General features: G+C 43.4%; 1 protein-coding gene across 3 annotated transcripts in view; it reads right to left on the minus strand.

Moving 5' to 3' along the window:
- Nucleotides 1-22535, minus strand: part of KIAA0355 (KIAA0355 ortholog) — a 106402-nt gene that overhangs the window by 61266 nt on the left and 22601 nt on the right. The window lies entirely within an intron of this gene.

Raw genomic sequence — 22535 nt, forward strand, 5'->3', positions numbered from 1 at the left:
GAGTTTTGTAGCATTTTAACTTGACTGAGTCCCATTCCTAGCTCTCCAGCTCCATAGTAGCCTTGAAAACTACCAGCTGCATCCACATTGAAGACCAGAAGACTGGCAGTTAGCAGAGGAAGCAGAACTGGGCTACAGCTCCTTCAAAGTACCATTCCCAAGAAATTAGCATTATTGACCTGTCTGGTGGTTCCCCAAAGTACCCCATTTGCAAATATCTCTGTATTTTACCTGACTAAGAGCTCACCTGCAGAGGGAGGAGAATGTGATTTTCAGAGCTGCTACATTACATCATTTAAAATGTCCAGTTGCCTGGCCACATGGCTCAAGCCTGTAATCCCAGTGCTTTGGGAGGCTGATGTGAGCAAATCACCTGAGGTAAGGAGTTCGAGACCAGCTTGGCCAACATGGTGAAACCCTGTCTCTACTAATAATCCAAAAAAATTAGCCAGGTGTGATGTCGCCCACCCGTGGTCCCAGCTACACAGGTGGTTGAGGCACGATAATTGCTTGGATCACACCACTGCACTCCAGCATGGGCGACAGAGTGAGACTCTGTCTAAAAATAATAAAATAAAATGTCCAGTTTTCAACAAAAAATTGGAAGATATGCAAAGAAACAAAAACATACAGCCCATATAAAGGGAAAAAACAATAAAAACTCTTCCCAAGGGAAGCCAAGATATTCGACTTAACAAAGAGTTTAAGTCAGCTAATTTAAGTAGGTTCAAAAAACTAAAAGAAACCACATTTTAAAAATGTAAGGAAAATATAAGAATAATGGCTCCCAAAACACAAAATATTAATAAAAGATAGCAATGATATTTTATTTTATTTCAATTACTTTTTTTGTTTTTAGAGATGGGCTCTCTCTCTGTCACCCAAACTGGAGTATAGTCATGCAGTCACGGCTCATTGCAGCCTTGACCTTCTGGGCTCAAGCAATCCTCTACCTCAGCCTCTTCAGGGGCCAGGACCTCAGGCATGCACCACCATGCCTACCTAATTTTCTTTTCTTTTTTTTGTAGAGACAGGGTACTCACTATGTTGTCCACGCTGGCCTTGAACTCCTAATCCCAAGCTATCTTCCTACCTTGGCCTCTAAAAGTGTTGGGAGTATAGGTGTGAGCCACCATGCCCAGCCTACTCAAGCCTATACATTTAAGGCACAGTCCACCTGATAATTTAGAAGCATATAATTTATAAAGATAAGTTTATGCAGCCGGGTGCAGTGGCTCACGCTTGTAATCCTGGCACTTTGGGAGGCCGAGGCAGATGGATCACCTGAGGTCAGGAGTTTGAGACCAGCTTCGCCAACAGAAGGAAACCCCATTTCTACTAAAAAATACAAAAACAAGCCACGTGTGGTGACGCGTGCCTGTAATCCCAGCTACTCAAGAGGCTGAGGCAGGAGAATCACTCCAACCTGGGAGGCAGAGGTTGCAGTGAGTTGAGATCGCACCACTGCACTCTCAGCCTGGGTCACATAGTAAGACTCTGTCTCAAAAAAAAAAACAAAAAACTATATATATACATACACACGGGTGTGTGTGTGTGTATATGTGTGTGTGTGTGTGTATATATACACACACGTTTATGCTTCAAGAGGTCGGGCAAAGTGGCTCACACCTGTAATCTTAGCACTTTGGGAGGCCAAGGCGGGCAGATCACTTGAGCCCAGAAGTTCAACCAGCCTGGGCAACATGGTGAAACCCTGTCTCTACAAAAACATACAAAAATTAACCGGGCATGATGGTGCGCACCTGTGGTCCCAGCTACTCGGGAGGCTAAGGTGGGAGTATCACTTGAGCACAAAAAGTTGAGGCTACAGTGAACCATGATCACACCACTGCACTCCAGCCTGGGCAACAGAGAATCTGTCTTAAAAAAAAAAAAAAAAATTGCTCCAAGAGAACAATTATATCTGGTGAATCAAGAGGGAGAGGATGAAACAACTCATTTTTTATTTACTCCTTTTTTTCCCTTCAAGAGTGCTTCATTTTTGAAATGAAAAATTTTCTAAAAGCTAAACAAGTTGAAGAATTATGTTATTAGTCATTAACTTTTTATTTTAGTGCTAAATTCACAGTGCAAATTTTCATAAATATGCCAATACACATTACAACTGTTTAGAGAGCAACTTAAGCTAATACGCATGTGAAAATATCTTCACTGACTATTTAGTTTGCCATATGTCTGCTTTATCAAAACTGATTACTTCAGTAAAAAAGACAGTAACAAGTATTGATGAAGATGTGGAAACATCAAAACACTCATACATTGCATGTAGCTCATGTAATGGGCCGAATGCAGTAGCTCATCACTGTAATCCCAGCACTTTGGGAGGCAGAGGCGGGAGGATCATTTGAGGTCAGGAGTCGGAGACCAGCCTGGTCAACGTGGCAAAACACTGTTTCTACTAAAAAATACAAAAATTAGCTGCATGTGGTGGCACATGCCTGTAATCCCAACTATTCAGGAGGCTGAGGCAGGAGAACTGCTTGAACCCAGGAGGCAGAGGTTGCAGTAAGTCGAAATCATGCCACTGTGCTCCAGCCTGGGTAACAGAGCGAGACGCTGTCTCAAAAAACAAAAAAAAAAGTAAAATGGGATAGCCACTGTGGAACAGTTTGGCAGGTCCTCAAAATGCTAAATATAGTGTTACCACATGACCCAGCAATTTCATTCCTATCTATATACCCAAGAGAAATGAAGAAATATGTCCAAACAAAAACCTGCACACAAATGTTCATAGCAGCATTATTCATAACAGTCAAAAGTAGCTAACGACCCAACTGTTTATCAACTGACAAATGAATAAACAAATGTAGTACATACAATGGTTCATTCAACTATAAAAAAGAATGAGGTTCTGATAAATGCTACAATATGGATGAACCTTAAAAACACTGTGCCAAGCGAAAGAAGCCAGACAAGGAGACTCCTATTATATGAGTCTACTGATACGAAATGCCCAGAATAGGCAACCTATACAAATAAAAAAGTAGATCTGGCCGGGTGTGGTAGCTCACACCTGTAATCCCAACACTTTGGGAGGCCAAGGGGGGGTAGATCACTTGAGGCTAGGAGTTCAAGACCAGCCTGGCCAACATGGTATAACCCCGTCTCTACTAAAAATGCAAAAAAAATTAACCGGGTGTGGCGGCACATGCCTGTAATCCCAGCTATTCAGGAGGCTGAGGCAGAAGAATCACTTGAACCTGGAGGTGGAGGGTGGAGGGTGCAGTGAGCCAAGATGGTGCCACTGTACTCCAGCCTGGGCGAGAGAGTGAGAATCTGTCTCCAAAAAAAAAAAAAAAAGTAGATTTGTGGAATGAGGAGTCCTTGCTAATGTGTACAGCTTTTCTGGGGGGTGATGAAAATGTTCTGAAGTTAAATAGTGGTTGCTATGGCTTGAAACATCACCCAAAGTTCTTGTATTGGAAACTTAATCCCTAGTGCAATAGTTTACAGAGGTGAGACCTGTAAGAGATGATTAGGTCATGAAGGCTCTTGTCCTCCTGAATAGACTAATGGCATTATCACAGGAGTGGTTTAGTTTATTGTGAGAGTAAATCTGTTACAGAAGTTCAATCCTGTCTTGCTCTCTTGAGCTCTCCTGTCCTTCCTTCCACCTTTCGCCTTGGGGATGCAGCAAGAAGGCCCTCACCAGATGCCAGTGCCATGATCTTGAACTTCCCAGAACCATGAGCCAAATAAACTAATTATGTGAATTATATCTCAATAAAACTAATTTTTAAAAAAGTATTACTTCATCTTTCTTTGTCACTTTCTTCACATAACTAACTTCTCATTTAATAGCAAAAACTAATAATAATAATAAAGTTTTCCAGGGATGGCTTTAGTGCCAGACTTAGTCTCCTTTTTGTACATCAATCAGAAAAGTGTACACATGGTTCCTGACTTACAGTGGCTTGACTTAGTTTTGCTACTTTACAAAAGTAAAAAAGGAATACGCAGCTGGGCGCAGTGGCTCACGCCTGTGATCCCAGCACTTTGGAAGGCTGAGGCAGGTGGATCACCTGAGGTCAGGAGTTTGAGACCAGCCTGGCCAACATGGTGAAACCTCGTCTCTACTAAAAAATACAAAAATTAGCTGGGCATGGTGGCAGGCGCCTGTAATCCCAGCAACTTGGGAGGCTGAGGCAGGAGAATCGCTTGAATCTGGGAGGCAGAGGTTGCAGTGAGCCAAGATTGCGCCACCACACTCCAGCCTGGGTGACAGAGTGAGACTCTGTCTCAAAAAAAAAAAAAAAAAAAAGCAATATGCTTTCAGTAGAAACTATACTTCAAATTTTGAGTTTTGATCCAAATTTCTTTATAACTTTTATCACAAAATAGACTTTGTGGCTGGGCATGGTGGCTTACAACAGTCATCTCAACACTCTGGGAGGCCAAGTTGGAAAAATCATTTGAGGCCAGGAGTTCAAGACCAGTCTGGGCAACATAGCAAGACTCCACCTCTACAAAAAATTTTTTCAAATTAGCCAGGTGTGGTGTGCACCTATAGTCCCAGCTATTCCAGAGGCTGAGGTGGGAGGATCACTTGAACCCAGGAGTTTGAGGTTACAGTGATCTGTAATTGTGCCCCTGTACTCCAGCCTGGGTAACAGAGTAAAACCCTGCCTCTAACAGGAAAAAAAAAAAAAAAAAAAAAGGCTTTGTGGTAGATGATTTTGCCAAACTGTAGGCTGAAGTTAAGTGCTCTTAGCACATTTAAGGTAGGCAAGGCTAAGCTATGATGTTTGGTACATTAGGAATATTAAACGCATTTTCTTTTCTCCTTTTTTTTTTGAGACAGGGTCTGGCTCTGTCACCCAGGCTGGAGTGCAGTGGTGCGATCGTGATTCACTGCAAGCTTCGCCTCCTGGGCTCAAGCCATCCTTCCACCTCAGCCTCCTGAGTAGCTGGGGCTACAGGCACACAGCACCACACCCAGCTAATTTTTGTATTTTTTCTGGATTTCACCACGTTCCCCAGGCTGGTCTCGAGCTCCTGAGCTCAAGCAATTCTCCTGCCTCAGCCTCCCAAAGTGCTGGAATTACAAGCATGAGTCACTGCGCCTGGCCCTTACATTTTCAACTTAGGATAGTTTCAACATATGAGAGGTTTCTCAGGACATAGCCCCCATCATAAGTCAAGGAACACCTGCATGTGAGTGCTGCCATCCAGAATCTGTGAATATAATCTAATTTAAACCCTTCAATTTATAGATTAAAAAGGGGATTCAGGAAATTAAAGGTCTTGCACTAGACCACATGTAGTCTCAGAATCAAACTCAGGTATCTTGACTCTCAAAACTTCAAACTGGCAGACAGATCAAGCTAGGCTGCAGTAACAAATCCTGAAATAAACAACTTAACCTAATATAGATTTACTTTTTTAAAAAAATTTTTTTGAGACAGAGTCTAGCTCTGTCACCAGGCTGGAGTGCAGTGGCATGATCTCGGCTCACTGCAACCTCCGCCTCCCGGGTTCAGGCGATTATCCTGCCTCAGCCTCCAGAGTAGCTGGAACTACAGGCATGCGTCACCAAGCCCAGCTAATTTTTGTATTTTTGGTAGAGACAGGGTTTCACTATGTTGCGCAGGCTGGTCTCAAACTCCTGACCTCAACTGATTCCTGCCCTGGCCTCTCAAAATGCTGGGATTACAGGCATGAGCCACCATGCCCAACCAGATTTATATATATATATTTTTGAGACAGAGTCTTGCTCTGTTGCCCAGGTTGAAGTGCAGTGGCGCAATCTTGGCTCAGTGCAACCTTCACCTCCTGGGTTCAAGCGATTCTCCTACCTCACAGGCACACATCACCATGCTCAGCTAATTTTTGTATTTTTGGTAGAAACAGGGTTTCACCATGTTGACTAGGTGCCTCGGCCTCCCAAAGTGCTGAGATTACAGGCATGAGCCAAGGTGTCCAGCCCAGATTACTTCTTGTTCACAAAAATTCATTGTGGGTCTGTCTGGCAGCCCTTCTTCAGCTTATAGAGACACCACTAGAACTTATGTCCCCCATGGTTGCTCCAGCACAGAAAAAGAAAGTCAAAACTCATACCCACTCTTTAATACTTCCCACTGAAAGTGACACACATCACCTCCCTTCAAAGTCCTTTGGCTTTGAGGTGGTTGCATCTCAAAGGCCACCACCAAAGGCCAGAGGTGGTTGCGTGGTACCAATTCCACTACAAGAGAGGTAGAGAAATGTAGGGGAGCATACAGAATAGCGGGCAAGCCCTACAGTCGGCCACAGTTGTCCACACAGCCCAGCTGTGTGTTGTATGGTTCTGCCCAGATGAAAGCAATTCTGATTCCACACAGGGGAGGTTGTTTTGTAATGGGGAGGCCCCACAGTTGTTCTCCAGAGGTTGCTCCAGGACATCATTCTTTCTTGTATGTATGGAAAGTGAAGGAGTGGAAGGTGGTGGGGGAAGAGTCACAGTTTCCTTTGAGAAATGGACGAAAGGAAACTCTGGTCAAACGCACATCCCAAACACCAAAGTTTCCATTCAGTTTTGGAACTGGAGCCTCAAGTGAAGAACTAACTGCTTTCTACACTCCCCACACTTCCTTTTCTTTCAGAGGAAGCTACACAGAGCTGGAGGCACCAGATGACTTTTTGTAAACTGAGCTTCCTGCACTTCCTGCACCTAGTGTTGGTCCAACAGGTGACCAAGCAAGGGGAGGCCTAAGGCTTGGGCAAAAGCATTTAGTGGAACCACAGTGAAATACACGAGATCCTTTGCAACCATACTATCCACTATGTACTTATGTTGTCAGGGTGTGGTCCTCAGATCACAACATCAGAACTGAATTGCCCACGACCAAGGGTACGTGTCATGGACTGAATGTTTCCCCAAAAATGCATATGTTGAAATCTAATTCCCAATGTGATGGTATCTGGAGGTAGGGCCTTTGGGAGGTATTTAGGTCATGAGGGTGCAGCCATCATAAATGAGATTAGTGCCCTTATAAAAAGAGGCCAGCTCACTCTCTTTCTGCCATATGAGAATACCGTAAGTCAGCAGTCTGCATCCTGAAAGAGGGTTCTCATGAGAACCTGACAGTGGTGGCAACCTGATCTTAAACTTCCAGACTTTGGAACTGTGAGAAATAAGCTTCTGTTGTTTATAAGTTACCCAGTCCATAGTACTTTGTTATAGCAGCCTGAACTAAGACAACCTCTGTGACAGTAAATCTGTTTGTAGGCTGTAAAAGTCTATGTGGGGTTATCATACACTCATTGAGCATGTTCAAGAATGAAGACAATTTCAGCAATGTTTTTCACCACCTACCAACCTTAGTAAAGCTAGGATAAGAGCTGGACACAGTGGTGCCCACCTGTAGTCTCAGCACTTTGGGAGGCCAAAGCAGGAGGGCCACTCGAGCCCAGGACTTTGAGTCCAATCTAGGCGAAATAGTGAGATCTCGTCTCTAAATAAACAAACAAACATCAACAAAAAAAAAAAACCTAGTATGAAAAGAAAGCAGTAGCCAGTGAAAACCAACAATGGCTTTTAAGGACTTCCTTCCCTGATATTAGAATCAGGATACCACCCTTCCTGGAATGACTATTTAAATACTGATTACTGGCATACAATCCAAATCGAATGAATCAATCTTTGGGAAAGAAGCAGAGAATACACATTTTTTTTTTTTTTTTTTTTTTTGAGACAGTCTTGCTCTGTCTCCCAGGCTGGAGTGCAGTGGCGCAATTTCGGCTCACTGCTAGCTTCATCTCCCAGGTTTACGCCATTCTCCTGCCTCAGTCTCCTGAGTAGCTGGGACTACAGGCGCCCACCACCACATCCTGCTAATTTTTTAGAGAATACACTTTTTAAACAAGTTCCCCAGATGATTCTGATGTATCCTATAATTTGAGAGCCAAACTGGGGGTCCACTGAAAATCTGCTGAGAGCCACAAGAATGAGGATGCCTGATGATGCTGACTGTAGTGCAACTCAGGGATTCTCACCAATATTACTGTGCATTCAAGAATACAGAAAGACCGGGCACGGTGGCTCACGCCTGTAATCCCAGCACTCTGGGAGTCCAAGGCGGCCAGATCTCGAGGTCAGGAGATCAAGACCATCCTGGCTAACACGGTAAAACCCCATCTCTACTAAAAATATAATAAATTAGCCAGGTGTGCTGGTGGGCACCTGTAGTCCCAGCTACTAGAAAGGCTGAAGCAGGAGAATGGTGTGAACCCGGGAAGCAGAGCTTGAAGTGAGACGAGATTGTGCCACTGCACTCCAGCCTGGGCGACAGAGTGAGACTCTGTCTCAAAATATAATGATAATACAGAAAGGCACCTCCCCTCCAAAGTGATAAATAAGTTTTTTTGTTTTGTTTTGTTTTGTTTGTTTGTTTGTTTGTTTTGAAACAGGGTTTCACCAGTCTCGGGCTCTTGAGCTCAAGCAATCCACCTGCCTCGGCTTTCCAGAGTGCTGGGATTACAGGTGTGTGCCACCGTGCCCGGCCACAACTCGTTTTCTGAGAACCAAGGGGCTGGTTAGACAGTTCAATGAAAAGTTCTGTTTGTAATATAATTGCTTCTAATGAGACAAGTAACACAAGTAACACAATCATGCCTGGGGTTCCTAACCAAGCAGAGAGAAAAAACATTTAAAACATGAAAACTGGTTTTCGCTAATTCTTAACAGATTTGGTGTTCCTGTGCAGATCTTTGTTGTAATCAAAACTAGATAGTGTTGAATTTTTTTTAAAATGTCATGGAACTGGCCAGGCACAGTGGCTCACACCTGTAATCCCAGCACTGTGGGAGGCCGAGGTGGCTGGATCACAAGGTCAGGAGATCAAGACCATCCTGGCTAACACGGTGAAACCCCGTCTCTACTAAAAATACAAAAAAATTAGCCGGGCGTGGTGACGGGCACCTGTAGTCCCAGCTACTCAGGAGGCTGAGGCAGGAGAACGGCATGAACCTGGGAGGCGGAGCTTGCAATGAGCTGAGATCGCGCCACTGCACTCCAGCCTGGGCCAACAAAGTGAGACTCCACCTCAAAAAAACAAAAAAAGTCATGGAACTGAAATACATTCAAGTTCTATTATTTTCTTTTTTCTTTTTTTGAGATGAAGTCTCGCTCTGTTGCCCAGGCTGGAGTGCGGTGGTGCGATCTCGGCTCACTACAACTTCCACCTCCTGGGTTCAAGCAATTCTCATGCCTCAGCCTCCTGAGCAGCTGGGATTACAGGTGCCCGATACCATGCCTGGCTAATTTTTGTACTCTTAGTAGAGACAGGGTGTTCACTATGTTGGTCAGGCTGGTCTCAAACTCCTGACCTCAAAGTGAGCTGCCCGCCTTGGCCTCCCAAAGTGTCGGGATTACAGCCATGAGCCATCATGCCTGCCCAAGTTCTATCATTTTCAAATGGCATTTTGCCAAGAAACAATGTCCAGAGAAAGTGGTAATACCTACCTAAGCATTTGTCTTCATGGCAGTGATCATAATATGCCCTGACAAAATACTGTCGGAAGTCAGGTGATGGGTACATGAAGTGCATCATATCACTTGCTCCAATGTTGTATATGATTGATCATTTCTGAAACAGAATGTTGAAAATGCACACACAAACACACACACACACGAACACCTGGATTTTATTATTTTATTTCTGTTTTTGTTTATTTATTTTTTGAGATTGGGTCTGGCTCTGTCACCCAGGCTGGAGTGCAGTGGCGTGATCTCAGCTCACTGTAACCTCTGCCTCCTGGGCTCAGATGATCTTCCAACTACAGCCTCCCTAGTAGCTGGGACTACAGGCACATGCCACCATGCCCAGCTAATTATTATTATTATCATTATTGTAATACAATTCTTCCTAATGCTATCCAAATGTTTTTCACATGCTTCTCCACCCCCATATTTATCTGTCTGACAGGCTAAAATATGTTCAATCCATTTAAGGACATTTCTTTTCCATATTTTCTTAAAAAGAATTTTCACTGGGAAAACATTCACCATTTATGAATCCACTATTCATGCTGCATGGAAATAAATACGCATTGTGAAAGACCTCAGAAGTTAGTGTAGCCAAAACTTGTGAGATTTGTCATGTACTCTTAAGTTTTAATGCTACTTAAAAATATCAAATACACAGCAGAAAAGAACATTTTAAGTAACATCTTTTCAACATAATAATTTGCAAAGGTTCTCAATAGATTAAAAGTGAATTAAGCCATAATTATATCATTTAAAATATTCATTTCTGCAATTAAGAGTCTTCAGCGATTTCTATTTCAGGCAATAAAGAACATGCTTGAAACTAGATGAAGGCCAGACATGGTGGCTCATGCCTGTAATCCCAGCACTTTGGGAGGCTGAGACGGGCAGATCACTTGAGTTCCAGACCAGCCTGGCCAAGATGGTGAAACCCTGTCTCTACTGAAAATACAAAAATTAGCAGAGCATGGTAGCACACGCTGGTAATTCCAGCTACTTGGGAGGCTGAGGCACAAGAATCACTTAAACCTGGGAGATGGAGGTTGCAGTAAGCCAAGATTGTGCCACTGCAATCCAGCCTGGGTGACTGAGACCATCACAAAAAAAAAAAAAGAAAGAAAGGCCAGGCCTGTAATCCCAGCACTTTGGGAGGCCAAGGCAGGTGGATCACGAGGTCAGGAGATCGAGACCATCCTGGCTAACACAGTGAAACCCCGTCTCTACTAAAAATACAAAAAATTAGCCGGGCACGGTGGCGGGCGCCTGTAGTCCCAGCTACTCAGGAGGCTGAAGCAGGAGAATGGCGTGAACCCGGGAGGCAGAGCTTGCAGTGAGCCGAGATCCCGCCACTGCACTCCAACCTGGGTGACAGAGCGAGTCTCCATCTCAAAAAAAAAAAAGAAGGAAAGAAACTAGAAACTAGATGAAGACTCAGACTCAGTATTAGAGATTTTCTTATACCTATGGTTGACAAGACATGAAAAGTGGTCAGCCATCCTGAAAAAGTCTCTTGAAGCACTTCCCTTTAGAAAGACAGAGTACTGAAGTGAAGAAGAGAATGACCTTGGACACCTGACTAACTGGGTGAGGTCTTGGCTCTGTCAGGATCAACTTGACCTTGAGCAAGTTCCTTAACCTCTCTCTGCCTGTTTCATTATCTGTAAAATAAGGATTATAGTTACCACTGTTACTAAGTTAAAAGGATTTCTACATATAAAACACTTAGAATGACGTCTGGCACATATTAAGAACTAAATGTTTGATGATGATGTTATTATCATTTCCACAAAGCAAGCAAAGGAAGCAGACCTTGTTATTTCTGCTTCTCTGGAAAAAAGTTACTGACAAACAAGAAAGGTCTTGAAAAGTTACCCAATCCCTGAACCAAATAGAAATCTACCAATCACAGGGCAGGAAGCATCACACACTTCAGTGATAACTAACTTCTACTTACATGAACCATGCAGCTATAAAGAGAAATTAAACCCCTGAATTAATTAAGTTTTCCCATCTGACTAAAGACTGATAGCTATGATTTGTGAATACAGAGAATAATTTTAGATCCATTTCAGTCCTTAATTAAGCCAATAGAGAAAACAGAGTGGCAAGCAGTCCTGCTATCAGAAATGGGATGACATAAAGGGGCTTCATTTCAAAACAACAGGCTAAATAAACAGGCACGTGAACTTACCTCTCCATCCTCCCCAAATCCCAGTGACTTAACAATAAAGACATTCACAAGGGAATCTCAGCAAAACAGTAATGAGAAAGTCTGAGGGCCACAGTCTATTTAACTGCAGGCCATTTTCCAGAGGATGGAGAGAAAGCAGAGGAACCTATATTACAAGATAGACCAGAGCAAAGCTGGCCACTTTTTAGAACGCGTGGGGCCAAAAGAGGACAGAGAGGCAGAGCCCTTTTTCCTGGGGGAGCTGGATAAACGCCCAGCTTTGAGTCAGCAGGTATAGAAATCAGGAGTGTGAAACTGGCTAATCAACCTGATTTCATCTGTAATTCCCATTACTGATCAATCAGCCAACTCTCACTAAGGCAAGAGGACTACTGGAAAAACAGAGGGACCTCCTGCAAATTACCTATATAAACAACCCAGTTCTTCACTGATAAAGATCACCAGACAGTGAAGGAAAACCAAAAGGACAAAAAAGGACAACTAAGATGAAAAGGTGACCAGACCTCAGAAGAAACATATATTTTAAGTCCCAGAAAAACATCTGAAAAGAAATTCTGACTGGTATTCCTCAGACAGGGTTGGAAAGACAGCGCATCCTTAAAACAAAAGTAGGGCTGGGCACAGTGGCTCACGCCTGCAATCCCAGCACTTTGGGAGGCTAAGGCAGGTGGATCACAAGGTCAGGAGTTAGAGACCAGCTTGGTCAACATGGTGAAACCCCGTCTCTACTAAAAATACAAAAATTAGCCAGGTGTGGTGGCACGCACCTGTAATATCGCAGCTACTCAGGAGGCTGAGGCACGAGAATTGCTTGAACCCAGGATGTGGAAGTTGCAGTGAGCCAAGATCACACCACTGCACTCCAGCTTTGGGCGACAGAGCAAGACTCCATCTCGGGGGGAAAAAAAACAAAAGCAAACAAAAAAAGGAAGTAGAAAGCAACAAAGAATTCTTGGAAATAAGAAATATGATTGCCAAGATAAAAACAAGGCAAGAAATACAATGGGAATGAAGTAAGGTATGGGGTATACAAAAACACACAGACACACATGCTTGTAGCTTTTAAAATAAGCCATGGGAGAATAAACCAAAAACCAACAAAAATGTTTACCTACAAGGTACAGAGAAGAATAAAGACAGGGAGGAAAGCCAGACTTCTTTCAATCTATCTTGCTTATGGTTTTATCTTTAGAACTACATAAATATATAAGCAAAAAACAACTATAAAAAAGAAAAATATTCCTAAAACTTAAACAAAAGACAGATTAATCTATATTATTTACCAAATTAGTGGCATAGCCACACAGAGAAGAATTATTTCAAGTTTAAACCTGTGTTTTGGCCAGGTGTAGTGGTTCACACCTGTAATCCCAGCACTTTGGTAGGCCGAGGCAGGAGGATTGCTTGAGAGTTCAAGACCAGCCTGGACAACACAGTGAGACCCCCATCTCTATAAAAAACAAACAAAATTGGCCAGGTGCAGTGGCTCATGCCTGTAATCCCAGCACTTTGAGAGGCAGAGGCAGGCAGATCACAAGGTCAGGGGTTCGAGACCAGCCTGGCCAATATGGTGAAACCACGTCTCTACTAAACATACAAAAATCAGCCAGGTGTGGTGGCGGGCGTCTGTAGTCCCAGTTACTCGGGAGGCTGAGGCAGGAAAATCACTTGAACTCGGGAGACAGAGGTTATAGTAAGCGAGATCACGCCACTGCACTCCAGCCTGGGTGACAGAGCGAGACTCTGTCTCAAAACAAACAAACAAACAAAATTATCCAGACATGGTGGTGCATGCCTGTAGTCCCAGCTACTGATGAGGCTGAGGTGGGAGGATCACTTGAGCCCAGGTGGTCAACGCTGCAGCGAGCCAACATGGCACCACTATACTCCAGCCTGGGTGACAGAGTAAAGTGGTCTCCATCAATCAGTCAATCAATAAAATCATGTTTTGACTGGACCCCTCTGGTGTTACTGTCAACAAATAAGAAAAGACAAATATAAAATCAAAGATATAGGCCAGGCGTGGTGGCTCAAGCCTGTCATCCCAGCACTTTGGGAAGCCAAGATGGGTGGATCACGAGGTCAGGAGATCGAGACCATTCTGGCTAACACGGTGAAACCCCGTCTCTACTAAAAAATACAAAAAAACTAGCCGGGCAAGGTGGCGGGCGCCTGTAGTCCCAGTCCCAGCTACTCAGAAGGCTGAAGCAGGAGAATGGTGTAAACCCAGTAGGCGGAGTTTGCAGTGAGCTGAGATCCGGCCACTGCACTCCAGCCTGGGCGACAGAGCGAGACTCTGTCTAAAAAAAAAAAAAAAAACCTACTGGAATTCACATCTTAGTTGTAATGAGTGCCCTTAATACCATTTCCCACCAAAAAGAATCAGAACTACTTAAAGAAATGGCTGATTCTGGAGCTGGGATCAGAAATTTTTCTGATAAGCCCCGGACTTCTTGTCAAGCCAAAAAGCAGTGAACTCATACAAGACTACTAGGCTCAGGTCAAAAGCACCTAGAGTCAACCCGAAAAATAAGTTCCATTAACAATCAATAATGGGACAACTTACCCATCAAAAAGACTAACCATTTAGGGGTGAAAACCATTAAGTATATAAAAATTACTGAATTCAGACTTAGCAATTTCTTGGATATGACACCAAAAGTACAGGCAACAAAATATAGATAAACTGGACTTCAAAATGAAAACTTTTATGCATCAAAGAACATTACGAGCAAAAAGCAATCCATAGACAAAAATATTTACAAATCACATAAGGGAAAAGGAACTAATATCCAGAATATATAAAGAACTCCTACAACTCAACCACAAAAATCCAATTTTTAAATGGGCAAAGGACTTGAATAGACTTTTGTACCAAGAAATATACAAACAGCCAATAAGCACATGAAGAGATGCTCAACATCACTAATCACTAGTGATATAGTTTAAATCTGTGTCCCCATCCAAATCTCACGACGAATAATAATTCCCAATGTTGGAGGTGGGGCCTGGGAGGAGATGACTGGATCATGTGGTGGGTTTTCCCCTTTGTACTCAATAGGGAGTGGGTTTGAGACCTGGTTGTTTAAAAGTGGGTAGCACCTCCCTCTTCTCTCTCGGTCCCGGCTCCTGTCATTTAAGATGCCTACTCTGCTTTGCCTTCTGCCACAGTAAAAGCTCCCTCAGGTCTCCCCAGAATCAGATGCTGCCATACTTCCTGTATAGCCAACTGAACCACTTTTGTTTATAAATTACCCAGTTTCAGGTATTTCTTTATAGTAAGGCAAGAACGGACAGTACAACTAGGGAATAATATAACTAGGAAAACACAAATCAAAACGACAATGAGATACCACTTCATACCCCATTAGGATGGCTAATGTTAAAATAAACAAAACACAGAAAATAAATGCTGGTCATCGCCAGCGTGGGCAACATGGAGAAACCCCATCTCTACTAAAAATAAAAAAAAATAGCCAGGCATGGTCCCAGCTACTTGGGAGGCAGAGGTGGGAGGATCACCTGAGCCTGGGAAGCACAGGTTGCAGTGAGCCGAGATCGCAGTGGGCCACTGAACTCCAGCCTGGGCCACAGAGCGAGACACTGTCTCAAAAACAAAACAAAACAAAACAAAACAAAACAAAACAAAACAAAACAAAAAGTGCTGGCAAGGACATGGAGAAATTGGAAGCCCTGTGTATTGCTAGTGGGAATATAAAATAGTGTAGCTACTGTGGAAAACAGTAGGTGCTTCCTTAAAAAATTAAACGTGGAATTACCATGTGATTCAGCAATTTCTGCACATATATGCAAAAGAATTGAAAGCAAGGACATGAACAGGTTATTTCCTCACCCATGTTCACAGAAGCATTATTCATAATAGTCAAAAGGTGGAAACAATCCAAATGTCCATGGAAGATGAATAAACAAATGTGGTATATCCATACAATGGACTATTATTTAGCATTAAAAAGGAAGAAAGGCTGGAAGCAGTGGCTCATGCCTGTAATCCTAGCACTTTGGGAGGCTGAGGTAGGAAGATCGCTTGGGGCCAGTTTGAGACTAGCCTGGGCAACATAGCGAGACCCTGTCTCTACAGAAAATTTAAAAATTAGCTTGGCATGACGGTGCACATTTGTAGTTCCAGCTACTTGGGAGGCTGAGGCATGAGGATCACTTGAACCCAGGCATATGAGGCCACAGTGAGCTTGATCGTGCCACTGCACTCCAGCCTGGGTGACAGAGACCCTGTCAATAAATTCTAATAACATGCTCCAACATGGATGAACCTTGGAGACACTATGCTAAGACGCCAGATACTAAAGGACAAATACTGTGTGATTCCATATATATGAGGTGCCTAAAACAGTCAAATTTTTGGAGACAAAAAGTAGAAGAGAGGTTGTTCACCAGGAGCTGAGAGAAGGGGAAAATGCCGAGTTACTGTTTAATAGGCAAGACTTTTGTTTTTGTTTTTGTTTTGAGACGACGTCTTGCTCTGTTGCCAGGCTGGAGTACTAGTGGCACAATTTTGGTTCACTGTAACCTCTGCCTCCTGGGTTCAAGCAATTCTCATGCCTCAGCCTCCCAAGTAGCTGGAACTACAGGTTCATGCCACCACATGCGGCTGATTTTTGTATTTTTAGCAGAGACAGGGTTTCACCATGTTGGCCAGGCTGGTCTCAAACTTCTGACCTCAGGTGATCCACCTGCTTCAGCCTCCCAAAGTGCTGGGATTACCGGCATGAGCCACCGTGCCTGGCCAAGACTTTCAGTTTGGGATGTTGAAAAGTTCTGGAGATCGATGGTGGTGATGGTTGCACACTATTAATGTACTTAATGCCACTGAAATGTATACATAAAAATGGTTAAAACTGTAAATTTTATGTTATGCATATTCTACCACAATAAAAAACATGAGTCAAAAATGATACTAAGAAAAATTCCATTGGTCACCTATCTGTGGAGGTGTTAAGGCACCAAGCTATTGTCCTGAAAACTGTTGGGGATGTGGGGATGAAATCAAGCATTTATACTGCTTTTCCTGTTTATATAGTTTTTTTTGGAATACTCCATTTAGAAAAGAGCTTAATCAAAGAAAATTAGCCCATAAATATGAAGAAATGCTAGGAAAACTATTATTTTACAATTCTAATGAAATAGTGTATCTAGTCAATGATTATTAATCACTGTTAAAATGATATGGTGAAACTCGATGGGGAAGTTTATGATGAAGGAATCAGGTTTAACAGCTGAACCCACTAATTACTTTTAGCATCATTAAGGTGGGGAACTAAACATATAATTATATGCCTATCATTGTGACAAAATAGGAAGCACACAGCACCACCCAAAAAATATTTTTGCCTAAAATACTGAATCAAAATCTAATCGAGTCTCTATATCTAGCGAATAACTTATAGGAAACATGAGAGACAGAGAAACTCCAAATTTCAGTTGTTTTTTCATAGGTCTTTTCAATCGTATTCTTCATAAGTAACCACTGATCTTATTAGCCTAAGTGAATTAGGATTCTGGTAGACCCTTGGGGGGCAATTTTTACCAGTTTGGTCCTCCAGGTGCATTTTTATTCCTTTCTGCCAACCTTTTAACCTCTCTTCTGCATGCAGTTTACAAAGAATTTATGCCCAATGGTCCCCGGCACTTCGAATAAAATCAAACTCCTTACTGAGACCTACACAGCCCTGCCCACCTCTCCAGCCTCATGTTGTGCCTCCTGACCCTCGCTCATCATTCTGCAGTCACACCATTCATCTTCCAGTTCTTCTAGTGCCCCAAGCTCTTTGCACATGCTGCTGCCTCTATCCAGAAAGCTCCTGCCTCCCACCTACTCATGATGCTCCTCCCTATCATCCTTTAGCTCTAAAAACAAGTGTTACACCCTCAGAGAAGCCTTCCACAGCCAACCTGTCTAATCTAGGGTCACCTCCCCCCTACAATGCTGTCTCGTCTTTATGACAACTTGCAATCATCTTACCATTTTGTTTGCATATGTACACCTTACCACCTGGCGCACAAGCTCCTAAAGACAGCAATGGCTTGTTCATAGCTGGATTCTCGCAAGTGTGCTGGCCGACTCTCCGGAAATCTGACATGAATGAGCCATTGTTCCAGTGGCACTGTCGTGCAAACCTGAGAAATTGGCAGCTATAGCAAGCTACCTTTCCACCTGAAAGGTGACTGGCTTCTGGAAACCTGGCAGTGGCTGCAGCATCTGTGACCTTAAGACAGATGATATGAGGGAGAAGGCAGAGATCATAGTCTCCACTTCCAAAGTCAGAGCCAGGTAACAGGATTATCCAGAACTCTCCTCTCATGTTCAGGCTTGATGTGGATGGAGCACACTGGCTATTTCTCTGGGGAGCCTGTCCTTTAACTTTTACAAATCTGTATATGGCACCTTCCACTGTACATAAACACATATGTACATACACACACACATACACACACACATTTTCCCCTCCTTACTACAAACAAATATGTATGTTTGTTCCTTTAAAGTTTCAGGTTTTGCAACTTAATTTACCTTGCCAAAACTGATGATCAAATATGTACGGGCTGGGCGCGGGGGCTCACCCCTTAATCCCAGCACTTTGGGAGGCCGAGGCAGGCAGATCACCTGAGGTCAGGAGTGTAAGACCAGCCTGGCCAACATGGTGAAACCCGGTCTCTACCAAAAATACAAAAATTAGCCGGGCGTGGTGGTGCACATCTGTAATCCCAGCTACTCAGGAGGCTGAGGCAGAACTGCTTGAACCCAGAAAACATAGGTTGCAGTGAGCCAAGATGGCACCACTGCACTCCAGCCTAGACGACAGAGCAAGACTCCATCTCTAAAGAAAAAAACAGGCCGGGCGCGGTGGCTCAAGCCTGTAGTCCCAGCACTTTGGGAGGCCGAGACGGGCTGATCACGAGGTCAGGAGATCGAGACCATCCTGGCTAACGCGGTGAAACCCCGTTTCTACTAAAAAATACAAAAAACTAGCCAGGTGAGGTGGCGGGCGCCTGTAGTCCCAGCTACTCAGGAGGCTGAGGCAGGAGAATGGCGTAAACCCAGGAGGCGGAGCTTGCAGTGAGCTGGAGTGCACTGCACTCCAGGCTGGGTGACAGAGCGAGACTCCGTCTCAAAAAAAAAAAAAAAAAGAAAAAAGAAAAAAACAAACAAAAACCAAATATAGATGAACCCTCCAAATAAGATGTGCCAATAAGCATATGAAAAGACAGTCAACATCATTAACTATCAGGGAAATGCAAATCAAAACCACAATGAGATACCTCTTCACAACCACTAGGATAACTATAATCAAACAGACAATAACAAGTGTTGACAAAATGTTACAGAATTTGGAATCCTCATATACTGCTCAGGGGAATACAAAATGATACAGACACGTTGGAAAACACAGTGGCAGTTCCTCAGACAGTTAAACAAAATATTACCACACGACCAAGAAATTTTACTCCTAGGTATATATCCAAGCGAAATGAAAAACATACCTACACACAAACATGCATATGAATGTTTTGAGCAATATTATCGTAATACCAAAACCTGAAAACAACTCAAATGTCTATCAATTGACAAATGGATAAACAAAATGTAGTATAACTATACAACGGAATATTATTCAGCCATGAAAAGGAATAAAGTACTGATACACGGATGAACCTTGAAAACATTATGCTAAGTGAAAGAAGCCAGACCCAAGAGGCCATGTATGGTTCCCTTAATATGAACTGTACCAACCAGGCAAATCCATTGAAACAAAAAGTCAATTAATGGTTGCCTAAGGCTAGGGGTGGGGGTCTGGAATAGGGGGAATAAGGGACTGCTAATGGGTATATGGTTTATTTGTAGAGTGATGAAAATATTTTAAAATTGGTGATGGTTGCTATGAATACACTAAAAACCACCAATTTATATACTTTAAATGGGTAAACTGTATGGTATGTGAATTATATTTCAATAAAACTGTTACAAAAAATATAAAGATGAATCATTCCTAAACAATTCCCTCTTCTGAGAGAAAAAAAAAAACACACACACACAGAAAATGTTCTGTCCTCTCCAATCCACAAAAATGTAAATCCAAATATCTACCCTTGATAATGTGGAGACACTACAGGAAATTCTTTAGGCAGATTAGTGAAGTTATTGTCTATGAAGTTCAAAGCCCAACCATTTCCATGTTTTTAGTCAGTTCAGACTGACTCAAACCATATTTAGAAATGCACTCTAGAAAAATGCTTTGAAGAATTTTATTCTCAACATTCATAAATTTAAAATATCTATCCAGGCAAGAGAAAATGCCTGGAAAATTCAGTGCTTTGCTCGGACCTTCCTTAGAACTCTACTTTTTTAGCTCCCTTTATCTGTTACCACATTACAAAGTGAAGCAATTCTGTAGGTTGCTAACACAAAAAGACGCTAGTGCTGGCTCTCCTCATAGCTCTCTGGCCATTCTTAGTTGCCCCTTTGAGCTACTCCTCCTCTGACAGACCTTAAGTGTTGTGCCCTCTCTGTTTCTAAGAGCAACATATTCCTTCTGGGAAGACTCCCAAATCCATCTCTCTAGCCCAGATCTTTGTCCTGTGTTCCAGAACCCAAATAATTCAACTGCCTAGTGGACAGGTCCCAAAGTCAAAAATCCAAACCCAAATTTCCCAAGTCTTTCAATATGCCTTCCTAGTCTTGGCAAATGACATCACCATCTGCCTACTTGAACAAGGCAGAAACCTGGGAGTTACCTCTACTCCTCACTCTCCTTCACATCCAATTAATCAGTCTTATCCTTCCTGCCTTCTTGAGACGGAGTTTCGCTCTTGTTTCCCAGACTGGAGTGCAATAGCGAGATCTCGGCTCACTGCAACCTCCGCCTCCCAGGTTCAAGCGATTCTCCTGCCTCAGCCTCCCGAGTAGCTGGGATTACAGGCATGCACCACCACGCCCGGCTAATTTTGTATTTTTAGTAGATTCTGGGTTTCTCCATATTGGTCAGGCTCGTCTCAAACTCCCGACCCAAGGTGATCCGCCCGCCTCGGCCTCCCAAAGTGCTGGGATTACAGGCGTGAGCCACAGTGCCCGGCCTCTTCCTGCCTTCTTAGTATCTCTCAAGTCCTTTCCCTTCTATTTTCACTGCCGTACCAAGGCTACTGTTTTTACCTCCTGGCTGAATTACAGAGGCACCTCCTGAGTGATCTTCCAAATGCCTGGGCTACTCCCCTCTGGATGCTGTGTCTCCAGAGTCAATGTGATCACACCACTCTGTGCTTAAAATCCACTATGGCTCTCCACTACCCTTCCCAATTTTCTTACACCCAACACCACCCACTTCCTACATGTGCCATCTTCCCTCTTGCCACCTGGCCACACGTTTCATTTCCACTGTCTGGAAAGCTCTCTTGGCTCACTCTCTTTCCTCTTGGATGTCTAACTTAGGCATCACTTCTTCTGAGAAACCACTTTGACAGACTGAGCGAGGGGTTCCTCTGCTGCCGTAACACCCTGTTTTTAGCCCCATCTTAACATTAATTCTGCTGTACTGTAACATGTTAGATCACAACTGCTGGTTTGCTCTGGGTTTCCCTGCCACCTCCAACCCCCAGGACCCCTGAGTTCATTCAAAACATCCAAGGGTGCTAAGCACGTTGTAAACATTTAACAGATATTTGTTGAATTATTAGTTCATCCTCAATATTTATTTAAAGGTATTTCTTTACAACATTCGTGAAGTCACCCTTGCCAACCACAGAGGCAGCAGTTAGATGCTAGAAATAAGGCTCTGTTTAAAATAAATAAATAAGCTGGTGAAGACATGCCACGTCCACACAAGTACTACCCAAAGAAATGGACCAGTCACTAAGTGTCTACGACGTGTCAAGCATTATACTTGGAGCATTAGATATAAAATAACTTGAAACAGCTGACATTAACTGTGGGTAACAGCCAGGCACTGTGCTATGCAGTTTACATGTTATCAAATTTATTTATTTATTTATTTATTTATTTATTTATTTATTTATTTATCTATCTATTTTCGAGACAGGGTCTTCCTCTGCTGGCCAGGCTGGAGTGCAGTGGCACAATCTCAGCTCACTACAATCTCCACCTCCTGGGTTCAAGCGATTGACCGGCCTCAGCCTCCCAAGTAACTGGGAGTACAGGCACGCACCACCACGCCTGGCTAATTTTTGTGTTTTTAGTCGAGATGGTTTTCACCATGTTACCCAGGCTGGTCTTGAACTCCTGACCTCAAGTGATCAAACCTCCTCGGCCTCCCAAAGTGCTGGGATTACAGGCATAAGCCATCACACCTGGCCATGTTATCAAATTACGAGGTTATCACAATGACCCTGTAAGGTAGGTGAGGCATCTAACAAGATGAAGTGAGTTCTTCACGTTCTCACCACATGGCTAAGATAATGGTCACCACACAGCTAGGTCTGGGACGTGGCAATCTGCTGCCAGAAGTTGAGCTCTCCATCCTTGCACCATCCCACCTCTGTCAAATATCCAGACCATGGCACTCTGTTTACCACTCTTAGGAGATGGTTAAGGCTGTCAGCTTCTCGGAACTGAGGCGAAGTTAAGCTGGAGCAATGAAAAATGACTTCTCTCAAGGAGATCATGCTCCATATCACTGCTGATGATTCCCAAATTCAACTCTCCAGTCAAGACCTCCCTCTCCAAGGACCAGACCCATGAGGCATCTCTGCAGGGTCTTCAAGTTTTACCTTTTCACGGCCAGTCATGGGGGCTCACGCCTGTAATCCCAGCACTTTGGAAAGCCAAGGTGGGTGGATCACCTGAGGTCAGGAGTTTGAGACAGCCTGACC

Source organism: Piliocolobus tephrosceles, chromosome 21, assembly GCF_002776525.5.
Source record: "Piliocolobus tephrosceles isolate RC106 chromosome 21, ASM277652v3, whole genome shotgun sequence".
Lineage (NCBI taxonomy): Eukaryota > Metazoa > Chordata > Mammalia > Primates > Cercopithecidae > Piliocolobus > Piliocolobus tephrosceles.